Consider the following 27,358-nt stretch of genomic DNA (forward strand, 5'->3'; position numbering starts at 1 on the left):
AATCCTCGGCCTAAAGAAAGGGTGAGAAGCAGCGGGAAGGCTTATGCGTGAATTTTCCCAAGGAGCCACTGTACACCCGTCTTTAATACTAAAACGTATGTCGCAGATGCATAGAGTCAGAGGGGGGCAATTTAGCTGAGAAGGGCGTTCTCTATCTGCAGATCTTTCATGGCTGTTTGTCGAGCTGGGAGCAAAGAAGAAGGAAAACGAACGGCCTAATAACATGGACTCCAAGCCCGAGCACTTTCTTCCCTCAAAGCCTGTGCTATGAACTGAGATGGTTGGCTGCAGATGAGCTGCTTCGTTTTGCCACTAAAAGGGTGACTTGGCTGCAAGATGAGAAGCTCGGTAAAAAGCAGGGGGAGAAGGTAACCTGGATACAGAGCTAGAAGGGCGCTTGGTTGAAGACTCAAACATTGGCTTGTCAGAAGGAAAACAGTTGCTCATCTATAAGAAGGTCTATTGGCTTCAGACAAAAAAGTCATTTTGCTCCTGACATGTACTGTCTCATTGCTGGAAACTGAGATTTATTTGGCTGATACAGAGGTTGCTTGGTTGTAGACATAGAATTGCTTTGATGTCGTTTGATAGGGTGGTGTGGCTTCCGCCTACAGATGAAGGTGGTCCTTGGCTTCAAACATAAGGGCAATTGGCTACAGTCGGAGAAGGTTGTTTTGCTGTTGACAGAAAAGGTCTCTTGGCTGCAGAAGATCACTTGGCGGAGGTGACGAAAGATTTCTTGGTTACAGTAGAATTGCTTGCTTTTCTGCAGACGAGAAGATTACTAGGTTGCCAGCAGAGACGTTTGCTTGACTAAAGGAACATGATTTCTTAAACTGTGAGTGAGGATGCTTGACAACTGAAACTGACAGGTGAGGATACATTATCTTTCTCAGAACACAATGAGAAATCCAAAAAGTACCATTGTGCCTCTATATATAGGGAACAGAGCAATAATTTAGTAAGAACTGTTTAGCTATTAGCTGCGATTAACCAGGATAATAATATTTTTCTGGTGTTTTATGTACTTCACTTACACCATTTGGTAGATTCTGCTGTAACAGCGCTTGGGGTAGGACAGGGTAGGTTGGAATGGTTCACGATGCCGTACAACGGTGGCTCAGGGGAGTGAGGAGAGGATTTGGCCTAATGGCTGGGGCAGGCCCACTGGGGAACCGGGTTCGAGACTCGGCTGGGACGCTCAACATCCTGGGCCTCATTTATGAAAAGTGACGCATCGCTGCGTGAAAACAGCGATGCGTCACTTTTCACTGCGCACTCCTTGCGACACCAATGATGCGTCATATTTAATGTATGATGCATCATGTCGCAAGGACTTACAGATACGTCAGTATTTCTGACGTATCTGTAAGCGCAAAAGTGACGCATTGCTGGAGTGTGTCACAAAAGTGACGTAACTCCAGCAATGCGTCCTTTCACATGGGGAAAGCCCCATGTGAAAGGGTTTGCGTCAGTCTTATGCCTGCTGTGAGGAAGGCGCAAGATTTTGACGCAACAGCATCCTAAAAGTGATGCAGTGAAATCTCATAGATTTCACTACGTCACTATTACGAGGCTTTTTGCGGGGGAACGCCCCCTCTGCATACATTATACCTGACGCAGGTATAATGTGGCGCAGGGGTTTAAAAAGTGACGCATCTACCTAGATGTGTCACTTTTTAAATATGGCGCGACAAGGCACATTTTTTACGCCGCTGCTGCGTCACAAAAAGTGACGCACCGGTGGCGCAAAACTGATGCAAGGCCTCATAAATAAGGGCCCATGTGTTTCTGTGCAAATCACGTAATCTCAACGTGCCTAAAAATGAATATGTTAGTTTGTAAGCAACTGGTGATCATGTAAAGTGCTCTGATACCTTCTGGTCTAGTTCGCCCTATATAAAACTCCCCCCTCAAAAACCTGCATTTGTTGCTATTAATGACTGACAAAGTCTTCCTTGATGTTTGTGTTAATTTTTTTTCTGTAGTGCAGGAGGGAAGAAGAGAGTTGCATGTCTGGCAGGATGTTATTTCAGATCGTGCATGCACGGATTTTCTTCTGTTGTTTTCCACTTCTCATCGCTTGCTTTCCAGTCTAGCAGTGTCATTGATTTGTGTGACTGCCTCAAATGGTTTTGCTTAGGTGTTAACAAACATGCCCCAATATAATAGTAATCTGATAGGAATATCCACAAGTTTGCCTGCAGAACAGTAGTCTTACTCACAATACTGCAAACGTTCCCTGCAGTATAGAAGTCTACAAAAAGTACAGCAGTCTGACACGCAGTACTGAATATGTTCCCTGTGGTATAGAAGTCTCAGAGAAAGTACAATAGTATGAGACACAGTACTGAAAATGTGTTTCCGTAGTATAGAAGTCTCAGAGAAAGTACAGTAGTCTGAGACACAGTCCTGAAAATGTGTTCCCGCAGTATAGAGGTCTCAAGGAACTTGGACACAGTACTGAAAATGTGTTCCCACAGTATCGAAGTCTCAGAGAATGTACAGTAGTCTGGGACACAGTACTGAAAATGTTCCCCGCAGTATAGAAGTCTCATAGAAAGTACATCCGTCTGACACAAAGTAATGAAAATGCTCCCCGCGGTATCGAAGTCTCAGAGAAAGTACAGTAGTCTGAGACACAGTACTGAAAATGTTCCCCGCAGTATAGAAGTCTTATAGAAAGTACAAAAGTCTGAGACACAGTACTGAAAATGTTCCCCGCAGTATAGAAGTCTCATAGAAAGTACATCCGTCTGACACAAAGTACTGAAAATGTTCCCCGCATTATCGAAGTCTCAGAGAAAGTACTCCAAGTGAGCCTCAGAGCAACGAGTGAGCTTTCCCTCATTCACTTTTTGTTCTTGGCTAGGAGTCTGAGGGAGAGTGTCACAAAGTGCACCCCTCTATAACGGTGGCAGAGAACCATAGGAAAGTGCCCCAAGTGAGTAACTACACAGCCTGGCAGATGGTGTCGGAGGTGAGTCTCGCAGGATAGTGATGTAGTAGAGTCATAGGTGTTTTCTTCAATCTGTTTTCTAGAAACACAATATAAGAGAGGCCTACCACATTGGCAGATGTTCTGCATTGAAGGGCAGCAGAGTAGATCTCGAGAGAAAATAAGATCACTAACAAGATTTTGATGGTAATCCATCTCTGGATCTTGGGTCTCACCTACTGTTGCTGGTGGTTGGATGCCTTGGATTATTAACTTTATAGAAGACCTATAAGTTATTCTATTTAGTACATTGGTGACTTTTGATTTCTATGGGTTTTTGAGTACATGATTGTCTCTTTGTTGCTTAGACCCCCAGGTTTCTTTGTAGTTTCAAAGGTATTCCATGCACAACAGCATTTTGGCAGATAGTGTCATAGTACAGTACATTAGCCTAACAGAAAGTGACGCTGGAGTCTCAATCAATGAATCAATGGATTAATCAAACAAGACTTGTAAAGTGTGACTTATCACCCATGAGGGATTCCAGGTGTTGAGGATTCTTGTCCAGCGGCTCAGTCGTACACCCAGGTCTTTATACCTTTCCTGAATTCCAACAGCGAGGGTTAGGTCCGGAGGTGTAGAGAAAGGTCATTCTAGGCCCAGGCTGTGTGGTAGGAAAAGGAACGACCTCCGCTGAGGCTTCAACGTATATGAGGTGTGTGAGCCCGGTGAAGGGAGTTGGAGTGCAGGAGCCTGGAGGGTTGGTGGAAGCTCAGATGGTGGTTGATGTATGCTGGTCCTTGGTTGTGCATGGCTTTGAAGGTGTGGATAAGCATCTTGAAGTGGCATTGCTTCTGAATGGGGAGCCAGTGGGGATCTGTTGGTGGGGGGTGAAGTGGGTTCACTTTGGGAGGTCAACGATGAGTATGGCTGCATAGTTCTGTATGGTTTTCAGGAGGTGTGAGGTGATTCCTGCATAGAGTGCATTGCCGTAGTCCAGTCGGCTGGTGACTAGGGATTGGGTGATTGTACGTCTAGTATTGATAGGCAGTCATTTAAAGATCTTGCAGAGCATGTGAAGAGTAAGAAAACAGGCTGATAAGACTGCGTTCATCTGATTTTTTCCGGTGAGCTTGCTGTCCAGGATGATGTAGAGGTTGCAGGCACGATCTGTAGGTGTCGGTGAAGGTCCTAATTCTGCGGGCTATCATGAGTCGTTCTACTAGGGAGGTGTTATTTTGGAAGATCAGTACTTCCGTTTTTTTTAATTGTGTTTATGGAATTTGTCTTTTATCCAATTGGCGATGTTAACCATACACCTGTGAAAGTTGGTCCTTGTGGTGGAGGGCTTTTCTGACAGCGAGAAGATGAGCTGGTTGTCATCCGCAAAGGTAATGATGTTTATTCTGTGGGTTCTGACAATGTCAGCAAGGGGATTCATGTAGGTGAGGCTGAGGGAGGAGCCTTGTGGGGTGCTGCAGATGATGCTCTTATGTTTGGAGGTGAAGGGAGGCAGGCAGATTCTCTGTGTTCTTCCGGTGAGGAATGAGGTATCCATCGGAGGGTGTCTCCTTGAATTCTGATGTGGTGAAGTCTCTTGATAAGGGTGCGGTGGGATACAGTGCTGAACACTGCTGAAAGGTCTAGGATGATTATGGTTACCATTTCCCCTCAGTCAAGGAGGGCTTTGATGTTGTCTATAGTGGTGATGAGGGTGGTTTTGGTGCTGTGATTGGCATTAAATCCAGACTTGGAGAAGTAAGAAGGTTGCTGTTCTTCAGGTGTTTGGTGACTTGGCAGTTGAGGGCGTTTTTTCGGGGACCTTGGCAGGGAAAGGGTGCAGAGAAAAAGACAGATATTCTTGTGTTTGCTGGGGTTGCCGGATGGTTTCTTGAAAAGGGGTGTGAGTTCAGCATGTTTCCATTCCTCAGGGGAGGTGGCTGTGGTGATGGATGTGCCGAAGATGGTGGTGAATTCATTGCTGATCGACTTTCTCCCAAAGTTGAAGATGTAATGGGAACAGTGGTCCATTGGAGCTCAGAGTGGAAGTAGTTCATGATGGCAGTTGTGTTTTGAGTGATGACCTGGCCCCAGGTGGTTAGCAGGTGGTCGTTGTTTTCCTCTGTGGGGGTGATGAGGCTGAGGATGTTCGTGGAGGTAAGTTGTGGCTTGAAGTGTTTGTAGATGTTGGAGATCTTGCTGTGGAAGTAGTACAAATAATCAAAAACAACAATTCCCTGTGTGGATTTGGACAAACCGATAATAAATCATACATCATTCATCCAAGCATACTAATATCACCATAGAGTGGTGATCGTATGCAAACATCAATATGAATGTTTATTCTGTAAAATCAGTTTAAAAAGTCATACAAATGGTGCATATAATACAAACATGGATTATTTCAAGATAAAATAACTCTCTAAATAGAGTCACATCAAAATTTCACAAAGATCATACACATTGTTACAAAAATCAGAGTTAGTGAACATTGGAGAATTTCATAGATGCACACAAACGAAAGACGACTGAAGTGAGGCTGGAGGCAGACATGTCCGGGCATTGATTTTGACTTGAAGAAGTCTACCTATGTAACCACAGTAAGGAGGATCAATAATTTGGAGATTGTTCAATCCCAAAACTCGAGTGACAAAAGACTCAGAATATATTAAGACTACATTTCATTGAAGATCTGAAGTTGTTAGAGACAACAAGTCTTTTTCCTGAAGGAGGTGGCCAGATCATTTTAACCCACAGAAATGCATTGCGCTGGCTCTACAAAAGCACTAAATCAACCCTATCTTGGCCAAACAAGAGACTGTACAAAATAGTTGTTTGATCAATGAATTTCTTTGCGATTAGTGTATAACTATAACAAAAAATTAATGTCTAAGATATTCTCCCATGTTCATTTACTCTGATTTTTGTAACAATGTGGATGATCTTTAAATGTTGATGTGGCTCTCTATTTAGAAAGTTATTTTATCTTGAAATAATCCATGTTTGTATTATATGCACTCTTTACATGACTTTTTAAACAAAATTTACAGAATAAACATTCATATATTGAATTGTTTTTAAACGGTCAGCATTCTTTGGTGATGTTGGTATGCTTGGATGAATGGTGTGTGATTTATTATCGGTTTGTCCAAATACACACAAAAGGAATTGTTGTTTTTGATTATTTGTCAATTTGGCGTCCTGTTTCTTTGTGTAAGGTGGACCCCTCTCTTGTCATTTGAGACTCTGGGGAAGAAGTACGCATGGCTGTTGCAGAGTTACTGCGAGGGTGTGATGATCTTCTCAGCGTCTGCAGGGTTGGTGAACTCTCCGATGATGATGAATAGTTCTTTACTATGGTTGACTCTGGCCTTAATGCGGTTGGCAAGGGCTCTCCTTTTTGTCTTCCTCAGGAGTTGGTGGTATTGAGTGAGTGAAGTATTTTTAGGATGCTCGGTCTGTTTTGTCCTTGCTGGTTCACCACCTGCTTTCCAGTTGCTTGCAGTTGTATTTTGTGGCACTTAGTTCTGTACTGTACCAGCTGGTACACTTCGAGGTTCTCTTTGATTTTATGGGCTTGATGGGGGCGACTCTGTCAGCACAATCGGTGATCCAGGCAAAGAAGTTCGTGACAGCCTGTTTTGCAGGATCCTGGTGGGAGGCTTTGATGGTGTTGGTTCATTGGCTGTCTACTACTTTGTTCCAGCTTCGATGAGAGGTGCTAGGACATTTGATGGTGGTGCCAAGGGTCCTTTGATTGTGATGTGGACAGCAGCCTGGTCTGTCCAAGTGAGTTCAGAGACGTGGCAGTACTTGACTCTGTTGCTGGCCATGAAGATAGGGTTGAGTGTGTGTTGTACAGTGTGCGTCGGGTTGGTGACAAGTTGAGTGAGGCTGAGGGTGTTAATGTTTTTGAGGAGGTAGGTGGTATTCGTGTCGTCTGGGGTGTTGAGGTGGAAATTGACGTCTCAGAGGAAGATGCAGTGCTTGGAGTCGATGGGAAGCGAGGTTATAAAAACAGGGGTGGTTTCGCAGAAGCTGGGACAATGTCCTGGGGGTCTGAAGGCGAGCGTGCCTCTGATGGTGGTTTTGTCGTTGGTGTGGAGTTGGAAGTTGAGCTGCTCCATGATCAGGGTGGCGTCGCCAGTGGTGGTGATATAGCAGATGATGTTTGTTGATGCCGTCTTGATGTGTTATCTTGTATCCTTCTTGTGTGGATAGGGTGATGTCGGGCTCCAATGTGGAGTTGAGCTATGTCTTGGTGAGGAATATGACTTCGGTGTGAGGGAGGAGATGGTGTCCCAGATCTAGGTAGTGTGCTTGCTGAGAGATTGTGCATTCAACAGGCGGCAGTTGAGCTGTTCTGGGATGGTTGAGGTCGGTGTGGTTGTAGATTCCTCAGGAGCAGAGTTCTGGTGTTGCAGGTGAAGAGGCAGTGCTGGCAGGTGAAAGGTCCTATCATACATTGGGGCTAGGTGCGAAAGCAGTGTATAGTAGTAAAGTTTAATGTATTAATCAATGATTACAGTAAAAATATAAAACAATACACATAGCTTAAATAAGTTCCTAAAGTGGTAAAATTTTACAATTAAAACGTACAATTATTACTTTCAGGTAATTAATTCAGTGCATTAAACTCTGAGCATAAATTTGTATTTATATTCCACTTTCAGTTGTAATTTACATGCAATTAATCCATATATGGTCCACATAATCTTTTGCAATTATAGAGATGCATGATTAAACTTTTCCAGTTTCAACCAATAGCAGCACTGGCCACGTTGTTCATACCATTGACCAAAACATTTACAGCCTTCCTTCAATCTTACTTGGCGTACTGCCTTTTACCTTATCAAATGAAGTGCTAATGTGTCCCAATGTTCAAAGATGCATAGCAGTTCACAGAATTTGTGCAAGAGATAATTTGTCCCAAGAGGTAAATCAAATTAAATAATGCATTTTGTCTTTTCCCTTTAGTTGCACAATGATCATAAAATCATACAGGTAATGCTCTGTAGGCCTGATCTAAAAATTTTATCAGCATTATTATTGCACAGTCTTCTCTGATTCTAAAACAATATCCAACAGCTTCCGCAGTTGTTCTAATTTTTTTCTCTTTAAACAAGTTACATATGTATTTTCCTTATAAACAACAGTAAAGGACATATAATGTGTATAAGAGATTCGGTAAAAAAAAAAAAAATTCCACCATAAAAGAATAACATTTCCAACAATATACATTGCAATCCATTAAAAGATAAAGACATTAAATAAAGCCTAACACAATAAAATTCCTGATAAAAATGGAACCTTACATGATTACTGTACATTGGATGTTTACTATAGGCCCAATTACAACTTTCTCAACAATACATTATAGGCTAAGTAATAAAAATACAACAAGCTATACTAACTTAGCTTTACATAGGTCCAGTGGCCAGCGAGTGTCGACTATCTATTTATCCGGGGGGGGTCTGCTGCTTTAATCTCCTAGTACGGGTCAGCCATGCGCTGCCTAGAAATTTGGCCACCCCGCAAACAATAAGAGATTCAACTGCAGGGCCACAGAGACAACAGGCTGTTTTTCCTTTAAAAACTGGGTTCCATTTCCCTTCAAACCCCCAAATCAGAATGTGTAGCAATCTAAAACTTAAAAAGTTATTTTCTAACATAGCCAGGCAGGTTTAGCCCTAAGTATTCTTGGCTCTGTACAGTGTAGGTTTCAAATACTATGCCCAATGCTTGTATTTTACAACTTGTGTCAAGTCCGAATTCCAATATTTAATTGTAAAAATATCACAGATAAGGTTTTTCCAGGCTGATTGATTCATTGGCCCCAGTGTCTGTGGATCAGGTAGATCATAAGATTCTAAACCCACCTATAAGGTGTGCAATGCTATATCCTTGTATACAGATTTACCCAGTTCTTGGAATATTAGATGTTTTAGTTAAGTGGTGTCAGCTTTTGCACATTTGCAAATTTAATTCACAGTACTTCTGTAGTGGAGTGAAACCAAAGATGATAATGCACTGAGGAGTTGCCAAGCATAAGTGCAATTGTTTACGTACACATTGCATAAAGATTTTGTCAAAACTGGAAATGACCTTGTGGTTCATTACCGGAGATGCATGCAGTAGATATGGAAGCAATTTCTTATTTAATGTTTTGAGTGATGGCCTAATCGCTTTTCCACCAAACATATTTGTTAATCTTAATACCGATCTGGTAATCGTTGTTGACTACAATTTCCTAGTGACCAGGTGGTTTGACAATGATAATTTACTGTAGAGAGTCACTCTGAAATAGCCATGTTGATTTACTAGTTCAATTTAAGTTTCTCCTACAGCCCGCCCCTTGGTTTTAGTTTGCCTTCCAAAGGTCATCATTTTAGTTTTGAACAGATTGGTAATTAGTCCATTCTCCAAGTTGTAGATGTGTAATTGGTTTAATTGATACTGCTGTCCTTAAGGTGTCTGTGACAGGATCACCAGATCATCAGTGTAGGCCAAATATGTTTTTTGGTACCTCCTGACTTTGGAGGAACACCCTTATCTGACTTTAATAACACGGTTGGTCAGCGATGTACAAGGAGAATTATGTAATTATGTTACAACACTCAATAAAATATTTTGACCGATAAAAGTGGAACACTTCTGCTGTCCAGTAAAGAAGTTTGACAAAGGTGTCCCAAATGTGTCCTCCAGGTACATTGATCCAAAAGGAATTATCACAGGTGTGCTATACAGTATGACAGACTTGCTAAAAGTTTCCCAGGTGTGCCCTGCAGTACATCAGTCTGACAGAAATTATCACCTGTGTGCCCTACCACATAACAGACTGACAGAAATTCCCCTGGTGTGCCCTACAGTATGGCTGTTTGACAGAAGATATTACAGGGGAACCTGCCTAATAGTATTCTGGTAAGTTGCAAACTAGTGCAGGTTCCCTGTGATGACAACAAAGTGCACTGGATATCATCCATATAAATTTGATGAATTACAGAAAATACAGGTACACCTAGAAAAATGATACACCAAGCTGCACCTTTCTTCAACTGTCCAGTTATTCTTCAAACATCCCCCTCATCGTAGCCCTACATTCCGGCCATAAAATAACTAATTCAAGTACCAGCATTCTACATTCCACTACAAACACCACCATGAATGACATACCTTTCCTCTGTCTACTACATAACCGATGCACACCACAATCACACTGCCAAAGACACACTTCCCATGCGTACCTGAAAAATAACCTGCTACAAAGTTGCTAAGTTTTCCTGCTGACCTCGTCCACTTTCAACCACACCTGATATTCTCACACAACAGCTCCTCTCTTTTAAATCAATAGACTTCAACCCTACTCAAATACCCAATACCTCTACAGAACTGACAATCTTTTCACCCTGTCTTCTGAGGCCTTTCTCCTTACTACTGAAATTTGTCCATTCTACCTCTTTCTCTAAAACATCTAAAAATGCATTGTTTCTAGTATCCACATTACTCTTCAGGTAAAGGAGAACTTCCAATAGGCCATACTTTACTATTATATACCTTTACCGTGTTGTTAAATATTTCAAAAACATCAATTGGTTCTGACCACCAAGCATACCCTTTCCTATCAAGATTGGGTTAATGAAGACCCACCCACTGTTCTGCCATGCTATTCACTTCCTTCATCTTTTTCAATGTAGGATCCATATACAATCAACTACATTTGGACCAAAAGGAGGTACAACATGGTCACTGTGTACCAGAATATTTCCTTTGATTGCTATTTCCTTATGAATCTCACCATAAACCCTTTCTTCACAACATAACTTCCTCTCTTCAAGGAATCTCAGCTAACCGTGCAAACTGACGGCTATTACTGGATGCACATCAGTTTCCTGATTCCACCTTTCCTCAGTCACAGGTGCCCTCATCACCTTATTATTAAACACACCACCCCCATCTTTCAAAGTGTAAGCTGCTTCACACTCATTCGCTTGTCCGCAGCATGCTTCTTAATTCTTTAAGGCATACCAGACATGCAAACTGCAAGCACAATGCATTTCTTTGGATTATATTTCATTTTGTACTGACATACCCGCAATTATGTTGCCAAACCTTGACATTCATGTCTTGAAAACTCTACTACCCCCTTGATAAAACATTATTTACTAGTGGCTTATGTACTGTATGGTATGTATGGTAAATTTCACCTGATCAAGTAGTATTCTTCTGTATTCCACCTCCCCACTGGTCGTCAGAAGATCCCACTCAATGGCTGAGTAGACACATTCTGCTTTGCTCAAAATCATAGCCATTTCTTGTTATTAATTACCAAGTTGCATTAAAACAGCAACCCCACTACTGTTGCTTTCATGAAGTGCCAATAAACACTCATTGCCTTCTACAAATGACTTAATTGAAGGCGCACAAAGAATTTCGCTCTTGAGCCCATCAAATGGTCTGTCTTGATCACTGCTTCAATTATGCATTTTCCTTTAACATTTTCTAAAATGCGCAAAACGTCTTAAGGATACCCATTCAAAAATACTGCCTGAAACTCAGTCAAGCCTAGAAATATAGCAGTTGTGGTTTGGCTGCTTCCAAAATGTCAGTAACGCGACTCCGCTTCATTATGATTTTGTCCTTCGAAATACTGCATCTCAAATATTCCTGCTCCAGGCTCATAGTGTATTCTTGCTGATTTTCATCATAGACTAAGATATCATGCTGGAACACAAGTGCTCTGGTTACACCTTTTACATTTACCTTTATGGGCTTGTGGAAGAGATACACAGCATTGGCAGACCAAACAGCATTTTTCCATACTGGAATATCCTTTCTTGTGTTACTGATACCACTAAATACGTGGACTGCACATCTACCTATCTGATGATAAGCACACACTAAGTCAAGAATAGAAAACAATGTTCCTCTTGCCAGTGATGATACAATTTTGTATAGTATTTGAGCCAATACCGCATGATTAAAGAACCTTAAACAACTTTTTCCTGTCATCAATGAGATGTAAAAACAGTACGATGACTGTAATATACTTGGATCAATGACATGCTATGATGGCGGCAATACAATCTGGAAGGACGATTGTGTAATGGTCGTCCTTTCTTTCTTTCCACTGCAGGGGAGCAGAACAAAGTATTTAACCACCCGCACGTAAATGAATTGTTTTACAAAGGGCATTTGAGAAAGGCTTGATGCTAAAACACTTCATGCCCAGTGCAAATAATATGGACATTGAACCCGCAAGAGTGCTCTGGTTATGTTCATGGTGGAGGGACTTTGGTGTAAAATATATTGGTGCAGGCCATATGCACTCCGGAGGCACCCATCAAAGAGTTCTGCAGGGGTGGCACTTTGTTGGAGTATTAAATTTGAAACCTGCCAGAACCACTCCGGCTGTGAATATTAAATATGTACCTGCTGACAGCAAGTTGGGCATGACCACTGGGCAAGGTGGAGGTACCTGAGACTGAGCACCTTCAGGTACAAAACTTTTATTGGGCAGTGTAGGAGAGTAGGGTCTGCAATCCTATGATCCCCCGGACTTTTTGCTTTTGTTTCACTGGTTTACGACTTTCTCGGGCTGCGGGCCTGCTAATCAAACCCACAGCCTAGCTGTTCTCTCTCTAAATTGATGCATGTACCTTAGGTGCATTACCCAATTGGAACTGGGCCACCCTGTCAGACCCTGTAACTCAGGGCATTGGTGTACCCAGGGCCTACCAGGGGCTGAAGCATGTATTATGCCACCCCTGGATGGCCATCTAAATCTGACACAACTGGCTGCACGACAGCTGGGGCAACGTAGCGTACCCGCTCGTTGCTTTAGGTATAGTAGCCCTATATCTAACCACACAATGGACACCCGAGTTCCTATCAGACACTCCTATGGCAGGCCTTGACAATCCTGAAGGCAGAGTGCTTGGACTCGTGTGAATTGGGTTCTGGCCCGAGCCGAGCCCGGTTGCAGCTGGCGGAACCAAGACCCAATGGCTGTTCCATGATAACGCGTGCCATATCGGTAACTTCGGTATTGCGTCACCCAGACATGTCGAGTAAGGTGTCATACGAATCGGGATACTACCCCCTCACCAATTCTGGCGACGAGGTTAGCATTCCGCCCTTCTAGAGGGACACGACATGTATGTAACTGTGAACCCCGGTTAAAGTTAACTAAAGCCTCAGCTCCACAAAATGGATGCTGCCACCACAGACACGAGTCTGACCTCCTGCTGCTGGGAGTCCTTCCAGCGAGGAGAGCTTGGACAAAGGGTTTCCTGTCGAGGGCGGTGTTCGCACCGTCCCAGAAAGGGTTTGTGTATTCTGGGTAGGTAGGGCTTCGCGAGAAGGTGACTGCGGAGTGGCACCCCGGTGCTCACTACGCATCTAACGGTCAGAACCAGTTCCACGGGCGCCAGCCCCTGACCTGGGGACAGTCCGGCAGGGGAGAGGGGTGTAACTACCCCCCTTCCTGGTCCCACCCTTAGGGCAGGACCTAGTCATGTACCCACCCCTTTCTTTAGGATAAAGGCCGGAGCGGGGACCCTTCCAAATTAGATCATCTTTGAATCAAGAATACTTTCTACGAAAGGACTTCGAGACTCTTCTCAAGATTTCTCCCTTGTGGCTAAGGAGTAGTCACCCTGCACCAGCGGGCACCATCTAAGAACTCTGCGGTTTGCTGCAAGTCCTTCCTCAAGGAATCCGACAGCCCAGCTCAACGAGAACCGGCTTCCCTGGCACCTCTGACCTCTACCCACGTCATCAGCTCAGCTGTGATCTGTGGGTGCGACGAGACCTCGAGGGACCGGCCATCATCAAAACCTGCACGCTTTCTTAATCAGCACGACCATCGAAGCAATTCTCTGGTAAGTGCTCTTGGGTCCGAGAAGCCCCGACCCTGAGTAGCTCCAGCACCGAAGTGCAGTCTCCCAGCATCTCCACGATCTGCGTGGGGCCCTTCTGCTCGCTGCTCAGCACGTTGTCTGGTCACTGGCCGCTGGCTTGTGCCCTTCTTTGACGACACCCGACAACCAACGCTGCTGGTCTGGTTGCTCCAGACTGGCCTTTGCTTCCATCTTTGAGAGAAGCACCCCGGACCCTCCCGGTCCACTCGAGACGCCATTTTAGGCCCACCACGTGGCCCTGAAATCTGCCAAGGCTTGTTGCCCCAATCCTGGGCCCAGCGACGCCGACAGCATCAACCTTCGTGGGACAGCTCGCACCTCCATCCTGGTCGCCGACAACGCCTCCTGGTCCGTGAGACTGCAGAGCCTAGCGTCGCCCACTCACCTAGTCGAGGTGACGGCCAACCGGTGCCTTCCTGGTACCCTCTGACTACTGGCTAGTAGTACGAACTTGGTCCCCTCTGCTTTCAGGTGTCAACGATCTCTGATCCAGGCTTGGATCTCTACGAACTATTCAGCACTGGTCGCCGGCCAGCAACTCCTTTTCATCCGGCTCCTGGCTCGTCAGCGAAGACCCCGACGCCTGTAAGACTTGTGCAGCCGCAGCCCTCGTGGCTAGGTAACTTCGGCATTTCGGTGCCTGCATAGCCTCCTTACTCTAGGGTCCCGAGTCCCTCGCTTCCGACTTGCCTTATCGGGTCCGCCCGAGACCACTAAACTTCCCGTGTCCCCGGACACTTGTTTAAATTGTGCACTTGAAGTATTCTCCTAAGAGTTTTGGTTTGTGCTTAGTACCCTGTCCTCATAAAGAGTCCAGGGCTGTTGTGATTCTTAATAAATATTCTGTTTATTTTCATAACACTTGTGTGGTGTCCTTTCACTTGGGGTTCAAGGGGTATGTGATGGTATAACAGCTGGCTTAACACGCCCTCTAGAGTTTAGCCCGAAGACTGCTCGTATCCACGCTACTAGGATAGCTGGTCTAAGGTTGACTTACAACCAATCACCATAAGGGTCGTTGGAACGATACATAGCGGTCGCTAGAATAGCGAACGTTGCATATCGGGCCAACTTCTCACAGGCAGTATGCGGCAAATGAATGGGTTATCATGCTAGTTCAAGTTCAAGTTCGGGAATTTGTATAGCGCACTGCTCACCCAGAGGGTCTCAAGGCGCTTGGGGAAGGGGTTCATTATTTGTCGAATAGCCAGGTTTTAAGATCTTTTCTGAAGGAGATGTGCTTTTGAGTAAGGCGGAGGTGAGTGGGGAGTGAGTTTCAGGTCTTGGCGGCAAGAAAAGAGAAGGATCTACCACCCATGGTGGATTTTCGGATGCGCGGGACCGTGGCAAGGGCTTGATTGGACGATCTTAGTTGGCGGGTGGGTTTGTAGAAGGACATGCGAGTGTTGAGGCATTCGGGTCCTAGATTGTAGAGGGCCTTGTGTGCGTAGGTGAGAAGGCGGAATGTAATTCTTTCGTTGATGGGAAGCCAGTGGAGGTCTTTTAGGTGTCCGGTGATGTGATCTTGGCGAGGGATGTCTAATATGAGTCTCGCTGATGCGTTTTGGATGTGTTGGAGTTTTTTCTGTAATTTTGCTGTGATTCCGGCGTATAGTGTGCTGCCGTAATCCAGTCGACTCGTGACCAGTGCGTGGGTGACAGTCTTTCTTGTCTCTAGGGGGATCCAACGGAAGATCTTTTTGGGAGTGCGAAGTACGTTGAAACATGAGGAAGAGACTGCGTTGACTTGTCTGGACATCGAGAGAGAGGAGTCTAGGATGAAGCCAAGGTTACATGCATGGTCTGTGGGTGTGGGTGCTGTGCCCAGAGCGGAAGGCCACCAAGAGTCGTCCCAAGCAGAGGGGGAAGATCCTAGGATGAGCACCTCCGTTTTGTCTGAGTTGAGTTTGAGGCGGCTATGTTTCATCCATTCGGCTACTTCTTTCATGCCTTCGTGAAGATTGGTTTTGGCGGTGTTAGGGTCTTTGGTGAGGGAAAGGATTAACTGGGTGTCGTCGGCGTAAGAGATGATGTTAAGGTTGTGTTGACGCGCGATGGAGGCAAGTGGACTCATGTAAACGTTGAAGAGGGTGGGACTGAGTGAAGATCCTTGTGGTACGCCACAGATGATTTCGGTGGCCTCAGAGTTGAATGGGGGAAGTCGGACTCTTTGAGTTCTCCCAGCGAGGAATAAGGTGATCCAGTCCAAGGCTTTTCCTTGTATTCCAATGTTGCTGAGGCGTTGTATAAGGGTACTGTGGCAGACTGTGTCGAAAGCGGCGGAGAGGTCGAGTAGAATGAGGGCCACTGTTTCACCGTTGTCCAGTAGTGTTCGGATGTCGTCAGTAGCTGCAATGAGGGCAGTTTCGGTGCTGTGTTTGGCTCGAAATCCGGATTGAGATGGATCAAGGGAGTTGTTGGATTCAAGGAAGGCGGCGAGCTGGCTGTTGACGGCTTTCTCGATGACTTTGGCCGGGAATGGGAGGAGGGATATGGGCCGGTAGTTTTTAAGTTCAGAGGGGTCTGCTGTGGGTTTCTTCAGGAGGGCGCTGAGTTCGGCGTGTTTCCACCTTTCTGGAAAGGTGGCAGAGCTGAACGAGCAGTTGATGACATCACGGAGATGGGGTGCGATGATGGAGTCCGCTTTGTTGAAGATGTGGTGGGGGCAGGGGTCAGTTGGCGAGCCAGAGTGGATTGAGTTCATTAGGCGGATGGTGTCTTCAGTGGTGATTGGGTTCCAGGCGCTAAGGTTGTTAGTTGGCGGAGTTGGATCTGAGGGGGGTGGGGAGGGTTGAACGCTGGGAGTGTTCTCGAAGCTGTTGTGGATGTCGGCAATTTTGTTGTAGAAGAAGGAGGATAACGCATCGCAGAGGTCTTGGGATGGAGTGATGTCATTGGATGCTGCGGTGGGGTTGGTGAATTCTTTGACGATGTTGAAAAGTTCCTTGCTGTTGTGAGTGTTGTTGTCGAGACGACCCTTGAATGCTGATTTCTTGGTGGATCGAATCAGTTGGTGGTGTTTGCGGGTGGCTGCCTTGAGGGTGGACATGTTGTCTGTGGTCGGGTTTTTTCTCCATGTTTTCTCCAGGGTGCGGCATAGCTTCTTGGATTTTTTAAGGTCATCATTGAACCACGGAGCCTTTTTGTTGGCTGATTTGATCTGGTGTTATTTCAGGGGTGCTAATTCGTCAGCACTGTGGGTGATCCATTGCTTGAGATTGGTGGCCGCTTGGTTTGGGTCCAATGAGAGGGTGGGAGGGTTTTGGTTGAGTGATGTGAGGAGTTGGTCGGAAGTGATTTTGTTCCAGTTTCTCCGAGGAATAGGTTGTGGGCGGTTGTGGGTCAGGGTGGCTTTGTAGCTGAAGTGAACACAGCTGTGGTCCGTCCAGTGGAGGGCTGTGGTGCGATCGAAGGAGATGTGCTTGCTGGAGGTGAAGATAGGGTCTAGCGTGTGTCCGGCTACATGGGTGGGGGTGTCAACGAGTTGTTTGAGTCCGAGATTGGCCAGGTTGTCCAGAAGGGCGGTGGTGTTGCTGTCGTGTTTGTTTTCAAGGTGGTAGTTGAAGTCTCCTAAAAGAATGTAGTTCTCGGAGGCGAGGGCATGTGGGCTGACGAAGTCTGTGATGTCATCGCTGAATTGAGTGCGGGTGCCTGGAGGCCTGTAGATGAGGGTGCCTCTAAGTGTGGTCCTAGGGTCGGTGTGGATCTGAAAGTGGAGATGTTCAGCGTTTGCATTATCATCGGAGCTGGTCGTGATTTTGATGGTGTTCTTATGGATGATGGCGATGCCTCCTCCTGTTTGGTTGGTGCGGTCTTTACGGGTAATCTTGTAGCCGTCCGGTATGGCTATGGCGATGTCGGGTGCTGATGATGTGTTCATCCATGTTTCGGTAAGGAAGGCGATGTCCGGTGACGCAGTGTCGAGTAGGTCCCAGAGTTCCGTTGCGTGTCTGTGGACCGAGCGGGTGTTGAGCAGGATGCACTTCAGGCGGTTAGAGTCGGGGCTGTGTGTGGAGGAAGTGGGTTTGGTGAGGGTCCTGGAACAGTTGAACTTGCAGGAGAGGCAGGCGAATGGACCGTGGGTACGTCCTGGGGTGGCTTCGCAGCATTGTGGACGCGTCCGGGGTTGAGGGCGAGGAGAGTTGCGGCATCATATGTGACTCTAGTGGGTTGGGTACGGCGGGGACCAGGAGGACAGGCGCTGGGCGTGGTCCAGGCGCGGACGGGCGTAGACGGGCTTACCTTTGGCGCACCTTCGGCGCGGCCGCAGAGCGTGGACGCTGCACGTTGGGACATCTGTCATTAAATGGATAGTCGAGGGGGCGGAGCTTGGGAGGGGCAGCTGGGAGGCGGGAGCGAGGTCGAAGGAGGGCTCGGGTCAACAAACAAAATGGCAGCAACAACAACAAACGCTGCAAGGCAGGGCGAGAAGGGGCACAGGCAGTGGGGGCAAAGGGGCGCTATGAGGGCCAGATATAGTTAAGGGTACTGCCGCAGTGGAAGCGGATTCAAGCGCGGAGTGAAAGCGCTATGCTGATGGTCAAAACAACATGAGGTAATGTACAGCCAAATGCACGCAGACAAAGCGCTATGGAAATTTAAACACAGTCTATGGAAATATAAACATAATAAAGCACAGAGTAAATGCCCAGAGGTGCACGCAGTCAAAGCGCTATGAAAATTTAAACACAGTCTATGGAAATGTAAACACAATAATGCACAGTAATAATGACTAGAGGTGTACGCAGTCAAAGCGCTATGAAAATGCTAAGCACAATATTGCACAGGGATGATGTCCAGAGGTGCGCGCAAGCGGTTCGAATTGCGAGCAGAGATGAGCGCTACGATACCAGAAGTATCAGGTGAGGAGGATGCGAGGGGAGCGACCACTCGTGTGGAAGGCAAGATGGTCACAGCTCTTCGTGAGGGTGAGGACGGCCTGTAGCTCTCGTGGGTGGGAGGGGCAGCTGGGAGGCGGGAGCGAGGTCGAAGGAGAGCTCGGGTCAACAAACAATATGGCAGCAACAACAACATCAAACGCTGCAAGGCAGGGCGAGAAGGGGCACAGGCAGTGGGGGCAAAGGGGCGCTATGAGGGCCAGATATAGTTAAGGGTACTGCCGCAGTGGAAGCGGATTCAAGCGCGGAGTGAAAGCGCTATGCTGATGGTCAAAACAACATGAGGTAATGTACAGCCAAATGCACGCAGACAAAGCGCTATGGAAATTTAAACACAGTCTATGGAAATATAAACATAATAAAGCACAGAGTAAATGCCCAGAGGTGCACGCAGTCAAAGCGCTATAAAAATGTAAACACAGTCTATGGAAATGTAAACACAATAATGCACAGTAATAATGACTAGAGGTGTACGCAGTCAAAGCGCTATGAAAATGCTAAGCACAATATTGCACAGGGATGATGTCCAGAGGTGCGCGCAAGCGGTTCGAATTGCGAGCAGAGATGAGCGCTACGATACCAGAAGTATCAGGTGAGGAGGATGCGAGGGGAGCGACCACTCGTGTGGAAGGCAAGATGGTCACAGCTCTTCGTGAGGGTGAGGACGGCCTGTAGCTCTCGTGGGTGGGAAGGGCAGCTGGGAGGCGGGAGCGAGGTCGAAGGAGGGCTCGGGTCAACAAACAAAATGGCAGCAACAACAACAACAAACGCTGCAAGGCAGGGCGAGAAGGGGCACAGGCAGTGGGGGCAAAGGGGCGCTATGAGGGCCAGATATAGTTAAGGGTACTGCCGCAGTGGAAGCGGATTCAAGCGCGGAGTGAAAGCGCTATGCTGATGGTCAAAACAACACGAGGTAATGTACAGCCAAATGCACGCAGACAAAGCGCTATGGAAATTTAAACACAGTCTATGGAAATATAAACACAATAAAGCACAGAGTAAATGCCCAGAGGTGCACGCAGTCAAAGCGCTATGAAAATTTAAACACAGTCTATGGAAATTTAAACACAATAATGCACAGAAATAATGCCTATAGGTGCACGCAGTCAAAGCGCTATGAAAATGCTAAGCACAATAATGCACAGGGATGATGTCCAGAGGTGTGCGCAAGCGGTTCGAATTGCGAGCAGAGATGAGCGCTACGATACCAGAAGTATCAGGTGAGGAGGATGCGAGGGGAGCGACCACTCGTGTGGAAGGCAAGATGCTACGCTAATGCTTCCCAGAAAAAGGAACAGTGGAATGATATGATATCAGCGCATGATTAAAGAACAGTGAGGAACTTTTTCTTGTCATCACCAAGATGTTAAAATAGTACGATGACTATAATATACTTGGCTCAATGACATGCTATGATTTTGGTTTGTTTAAATATCTTTTTTTGCATTTTATCTTGTCTGGTACATTAGTTTACAAGCATCAATACACAGCGCTGTGGCAATAATGTCACTCGTTCCACAACACTATATATATATAGCTAAGCATTATCTTCACAGTATATCAGTGTCATCTACACCTGGGATATAAGGTTGCACTGATGCAGCGCTTATCTGGAAATAATTTCTAAATGCAAGTCAGCTTTCCCTGAACTACAACTTCTAACATTTTCTCAACAGTGGGGCACATAAGACTGCAATTCACTCTTGAACACTTGCACTCTACTTCATGGATCAGTGAGACTCAAAGGAAAAGCTGCTGTATCATAGTGGAGTATCTAAAACTAAATTGAATATTTATACTATTTACACCTGCAGTTTAGATGCGTTTACCATGGTTTTCATAAAATACGGCATTTTATTTAGACACACCACCATTGAGATCAATGGATCTGCTGGTAAGAAATTAGGCGTAGGAAAACTCAAGACCAGCTTAATTCTCCATTTATTTAATTTTTATTAAGAGCAAATTCAGCATGTCTAAATATTATTCGCTTTATTTATTTCTTTTTTCCAGAGACGACATTTAAAATATAAGGATTTAAAATCAGAACAGTTAAAATCATTTATTTAAGAAAACTCGAAGATAGACATTTTCATTTGTTTTATATATCAAATATTAGCAAAGACAGATAGTTCCCAAATAAATCATCTATTCCCTAATATCACTAACTAAACTCTCAATTAAAGTGCATCTCTCTGTGGGGAAAAAATAAAATTTAGGCAGAGTCTTAAATATCAGGAAAATCAGCATTCCAGCAGCATGTCTGGAGGAAATCAAACCGAAGATCCTTCTTCAGTAAAAACAGCACTTTTTATACCTTTTCACTAGCTCTATCTATCTAAAAGTGTAACTTTCAACCTAAATTCGAGTTCTGATTGGACAATTTTGAGGTGGATGAACATCATCTCGTCATCGCAAATTATATTTTCCTTCCGTCCGCAATTTTCTAATGGGTCCATTGTTTTAGCCTAAGTCCGGCCGATTCCTGTTCCCTACTTGCAACTTTGGTCTGTATTCCCACGTTCTGTACCATTGTGCTCATCATTTGGCAGCCATCTGCACTTCCAGGCTAACATGTCCTTGAACCATAGTCACTCCAGGCACAAGCAGCTCGCATTCAGACTTGCACATGCGTACTTCTTTTGTGGTCTCAATAATCGAGTGACTCCATTTTCTTTTAGACCTCACGAGTTAAAATGGGAGCTATCATAGAAACAAACACAAATAAACATTAATTTTAAGTTATTTAACCCTTCTGTTTACCTCCCCTTTACTAAGGTTTTCCCTATTAGTAGTTACCTAGCAAATACCAATATTTAAGCGTGATATACTCACTTTATCCTCGCGCTTTGCCACAATAACACATAAACAAAAGCACATTTATGCCGCATTCCGTTATCTTAAAGCTGCTCATTAGTTTAGAACATGACAAAATCACATAATTAGTTAATTATGATTGCAACATAAGCAAAATTAGTTTCCCGCGTGTATTCGTGTAGGTGCATTTCTTATTCTATGTTGGTTATTCACGCATAGCATTCCATAAGTACAAATTATAGTTATTGAAGTATGACTTCGCAAGGGGTATGCAAAATTTTGCAATTCCATCTCACTCCATCAGCACTTGCGTTTGTAAGTCATCTTGGGTTCCCGCGGATGACATGCTATGATGGCGGTGATACAATCTGGAAAGACGATTGTGTAATGGTGGTCCTTTCTTTCTTTCCACTGCAAGGGAGCCAATCAGAGTATTTAACCACTTGCACGTAAATGAATTGTTTCACAAAGGGCATTTGAGAAAGGCATGATGCTGAAATACGTCATGCTCAGTGCAAATAAAATGAGCATTGAACCCTCAAGAGTGCTCCGGTTATGCTCCTGGTGGAGGGACATTGGTGTATGATATATTGGAGCAGGCCACATGCACTCCAGAGGCACGCATCAGCAAAGAGTTTGGAAGGTGTGGTGGCACTTTGTTGGAGTGTATATATATATATATATATATATATATATATATATTGACAGAAAAGGAACAATAAAAGAACTTTGATGCACATACTTTGGGTCCGGGTCCAGATTGCGGCAAGCGGCGCACACCAGCGAGTCTAACTTTGTAGTATATATCTATATATATATATATATATATATATATATATATATATATATATTCACTGAAAAAACCATAGGTTTCACACCAGTTATAGTTAGCTGGACATTTTACTCATACAAAACCATTGAAATTCCCCCGTTATAGTTAGTTTTACTCACTATAACTCGCGCGCCCGCAATCCACTGCTGATGATGTCACATATTACATCATTCAATTAGGAAACTTCATAACAAATAAGTCTCCCAAGATGGCCACCAGAGACAAAAGAGCCCAAATGTAGCACAAATATCCCCTAGATGTAGCCCAAGTATAGCCCAATGACAGAATGTCCCAGAGTGTTCTAAAGAACAACTAGAGCGCTAACAGTCTTACTTATGACAAAAGTATGGCACACTTGAAGTCATCTTGATTGGAATAAAGTGGTAACACTTTTGCAAAGGAACAAAATGAGGGGGCTCATTATGCCATAGAAATTAAGATTAGTGCTGAAGAAAGAAAAATTAGGGCACATTTTGACTTCTCAAATCCTCTTCTATTTCATGAAAAAAATTCTGACATGAAGACTGAAACATGCACTTTGAATACGAGCAGCAGACTTCCCTGGTGAGCAGTAGCTTTACTACAGTGACCTAATGAGCAACTAGAGTGCTAACATTCAGAATTTATGGCAAATGTGTGACACATCTGAATGCCTTCTTGATGGAACCAAAGTAAACAAGCATTGAAAATGCAATAGATCTCGCCCTTGTTTAAGTTAAAGCCATTCTGTTTGTAATGAGGTGGCTTTTTAGCTTTGCTTTTATTAGTGTTTTTCAAACTTTCATGTAAATAACATGCATATGTATGCATATATGTATATGTATGCATGCATTTATATGTGTATTTATATAGATATGCAGATTATATATGTTTATATATGTATGTATATCTATATATACACATACATATATATAAATGCATATGCATATATATGCATATATATATGTGTATATGTGTGCGGGTAGAGGGGGTAGAGAGGTAGAGGTGTAGAGGTAGAGAGGTAGAGGTAGAGAGGTAGAGGTAGAGAGGTAGATTTAGAGAGGTAGAGACTAGTAGAGAGAGAAGTAGAGAGAGGTAGAGAGGTAGAGAGTAGAGAGTGAGTAACAGAGAGTAGAGAGTGAGTAGTAGAGAGTAGTAGAGAGCAGTAGAGAGAGTAGCAGAGAGTGAGCAGTAGAGAGTAGTAGAGTGAATAGTAGAGTGAGTAGTAGAGAGTAGTAGAGAGTTCGTAGTAGAGAGTGAGTAGTAGAGAGTAGTAGAGAGTAAGTAGTAGAGTGAGTAGTAGAGATCAATAGAGAGTGAGTAGTAGAGAGTAGTGAAGAGTGAGTAGCAGAGAGTAGTAGAGAGTGAGTAGTAGAGAGTGAGTAGTAGAGAGTAGTAGAGAGTGAGTAGTAGAGAGTGAGTAGCAGAGAGAATAGTACAGAGTAGAAGAGAGTGAGTAGTAGAGTGAGTAGTAGAGAGTAGTAGAGAGAGAGTAGTAGAGAGTAATAGAGAGTGAGTAGTAGAGAGTGAGTAGTAGAGAGTAGTAGAGAGAGAGTAGTAGAGAGTGAGTAGTAGAGAGTAGTAGAGAGTGAGAAGTAGAGAGTGAGAAGTAGAGAGTGAGTAGTAGAGAGTGAGTAGTAAAGAGTGAGTAGTAGAGAGAGAGTAGTAGAGAGTGAGTAGTAGAGAGTAGAGAGTAGTAGAGAGTGAGTAGTAGAGAGTAGTAGATAGTGAGTAGTAGGGAGTGAGTAGTAGAGAGAGAGAGTAGTAGAGAGTATTAGAGTAGTACAGAATGAGTAGTAGAGAGTGAGTATTAGAGAGTAGTGGAGTAGTAGAAAGTGAGTAGTAGAGAGTAGTGGAGAATATTCCAAAGTTTGGCACAATACCACTTGCAAACCACATTCACTGGATGATCTAATCAGTGATGTCATCAGTGATGTCATTTGAGATGTAATCAGTGATGTCATCAGTGATGTCACTGACCATGTCATGAATGATGTAATATGTGACATCATCAGCAGTGAATTGCCAAATAAATGTTTACACAAGGGAATAAAATCACAGAGCAACTATGCATATCAGATACTTCATTCTCACGATGGGTGAGATCGGGTTCCTGTAGCTGTGCATAGAGGAGATTGGTCACATGGAGGATGGGTGCAGAGCATGACCACAGGCAGGCACAAGGGCAATGAGCAGAGAATGTTAGACACAAGGCTGAGCTACAGGACAGGCTGTGGCCATTCCTGACTGCTCATGGCCTCCCCAGTAATTGGACGCTGAGAGTCACTGGTTAAGTATAGCACCTGCAGATCATATTGCTGTATACTCGCTGAAATTTGGTTTCATGACTTTTGGTCATATCACGAATTAAACTGGTATCTAATTCTTTGCAGCATAACATAAAGTTAACAGAGGATGCAAACAGAGATGAGGTGAATACATTCTCTCTCAGTCGCAGAAACAATCAGGAGGAAAATTAGGGCACAGTCCCCAAATAACAGTAGAGAATTACATACAAAATAGAAAAGGGTGCAGCAAAAAGAAAATAGGACAGAAACGTAACAAATTACAAGATGAATGAATGCAAATTATAGTTTGGATATGTAGATGCTCAGAAATAATAATTTTTTTCTCATGTTCCAGCATGAAAAATTGAAAGAAGTGATAAAAAGAACTCCTGGAAGATACTTATACAGAGAAGGTTTATGAAACACATGAAAGACAGCCACCACACAGGTTGCTATGGAACCACACACGTATCTTCACCATCCAACAATGAGCTCCTTCAATTTCTCCTACACCCCAGTAGGAGGTCACCATAATGAAGTTCCCTCCAGAATGAACATTCCTTACCTGATTACAGAAGCAGTCACCGCCCTATTGGCCATTACTGGCAACCTATTCATCTGCATGGCTGTGCTGTGGGACAAAAAGCTACGAACAGCCACCAATTACTTCCTTGTATCTCTGGCAACAGCGGACACCTTAGTAGGGGCAGTAGGAATTCCCTGTGCCATAATGCTAGATATTGGGGTGCCACAGTGCAACTATTACTTGTGCATGATGATGATTTGCAACTTGATTCTTTTCACAATGGCCTCAGTATATGGACTGCTGGCCATTGCAGTGGAACGGTATATCTCCATCCTGAGGCCGTTTCAGTATGCATCGTTGATGACCACCAAGAAGTCTTTGCTACTCATCCTGGCCTGTTGGGTTCTAGCTCTGCTTACCAGTCTTATTCCTCTCATGGGTTGGCACAAGCCCTTTGCTCCAGATGATGAATGTCTCTTTGACAGCCTCATGTATGACTCTTATATAGTCTACTTCATCTTTTTTGCGTGTATGTTAGCACCCTTGTGTGTCATGTTTTTCCTTTATGCACGAATCTTCATGGAGATAAAGCACCAGATCCGATGGATTGTTAAATGGGATGTAGAAGTGAGCAGGCGAGAGAGGCGCCGTACAGTTATCTGGAAGGAGTTGCAGACAGCCATCTCTCTCTTTATTGTTCTCTTCTGTTTTGTCCTCTGTTGGTTCCCACTCCAAATACTCAACGCTATCCGGCTGTTTAGGCCCACCTGCCGCATTCCTGATAATCTTATTCTTTTTGCGGTTATCCTCTCACACTTCAACTCTGTAATAAATCCAGTTGTGTATGTCTTCCGAATGAGGTCTTTCAGGAAGGTGTTTGAGACAATAGTATCAGGTGTTTGTTACCCACCATCTGTTGTTCAGTTAGCTGAGTCTAGTGCAACCCACTCATTTGATATTAAGGGGCGCAAATGGAAAATAAGGACAACTCCACTGCCTGGTAGGTGACTCTTAATTACAGGGCTTTATAATTCATACATCAGTTGGCCAATCATTACAAGTTCTATTGGCATGCTCATGTTTGAACAAACTTTGAATCAGGTCCTGAAAAAATGCAATTATTAGATATGTCTGGCATGAAATGTGACAAAATGTCCACTCTAATTCCACTATTACACAAAGTAAGGGTCTGGTTGTATCAAAGTTGTATTATTGTAGTGTCATGTATACAAGGATCCATGTACTTTCTATAACCACAGAATGGTGTGGATGAGATACATAAGGTTTGCAATAATCTGAGAAGTACCCTTATAAACGTACGGGACAGGGTCGTTTACGACAAAGCTAGGGTGGTTCACACCACCCTGACTTTGAGATACATAAAGAACATTATCCTTAGGTGTTATCCCTTGTGAGATTCAGTGCAGACTTTAAGACCTTGTACCGCACACACAGAGCAGGTTTACTTCTGTAATTGTTATACCTATATTCATTCCATATCATTAATAACGAGGGACAATAGGTTGATGGAAACATGACAGCTTAAGAAAATTGGTGCTCAGAACCTGACATGACATTATGAAGACCATTTAAACACCCAGAATGATACTATGAGATTAATGGATATAAAAATGCAAAAACACTACTGTTAAAGAGAGGTTTTCAGGGATGGAAGGCTCAGGAAACTTTTCACTATATTAAAAGACCAACCCACTTAGAGTTCTGAAGGCAGCCCTTGTGTGTTTAACAAAGATAACAATAAAATAAGACAACATAATAGAAATAGCATGATTGCTAGCTGAATTCAAAATATCACCATAACTGTTACCAAAGATGTTTTATCCATTCCAAATTATGCCATCGAATGTTCGAAGGAGATACACAATGAACACCATGAAGACAGTGGAGTACAAAAAACTGCTCATACAAGTATGTGTGGTATCTTCCAGCATGGGGGAGTTTATCTTTCCATTGTGATCTGGCACCCCTTCCCTGTTCTCCTTGGTTCTTCTCCTGATTGTCTGAGGGCCTATGATTCCTTTGGAGAGACAAGATTCCAGGTGAAGTGCAGTGACTCTGTATGAGAAAGAAGACCAGTAGGAGCTATGGATGAGGCGTTTGTTTATTAACTTGTCTTAATAAACCCTAGTTTTACTCATCA

At 44.1% G+C, this 27,358-nt stretch overlaps 1 pseudogene across 1 annotated transcript; it reads left to right on the plus strand.

Moving 5' to 3' along the window:
- Nucleotides 1-27,358, plus strand: LOC147692116 (adenosine receptor A1 pseudogene; annotated as a pseudogene). The gene is made up of 2 exons (XR_015299994.1): nucleotides 1-872; nucleotides 25,027-27,358. The product of XR_015299994.1 is annotated as an adenosine receptor A1 pseudogene (transcript).

Source organism: Lissotriton vulgaris, chromosome 9 (assembly GCF_964263255.1).
Source record: "Lissotriton vulgaris chromosome 9, aLisVul1.2, whole genome shotgun sequence".
Taxonomy (NCBI): domain Eukaryota; kingdom Metazoa; phylum Chordata; class Amphibia; order Caudata; family Salamandridae; genus Lissotriton; species Lissotriton vulgaris.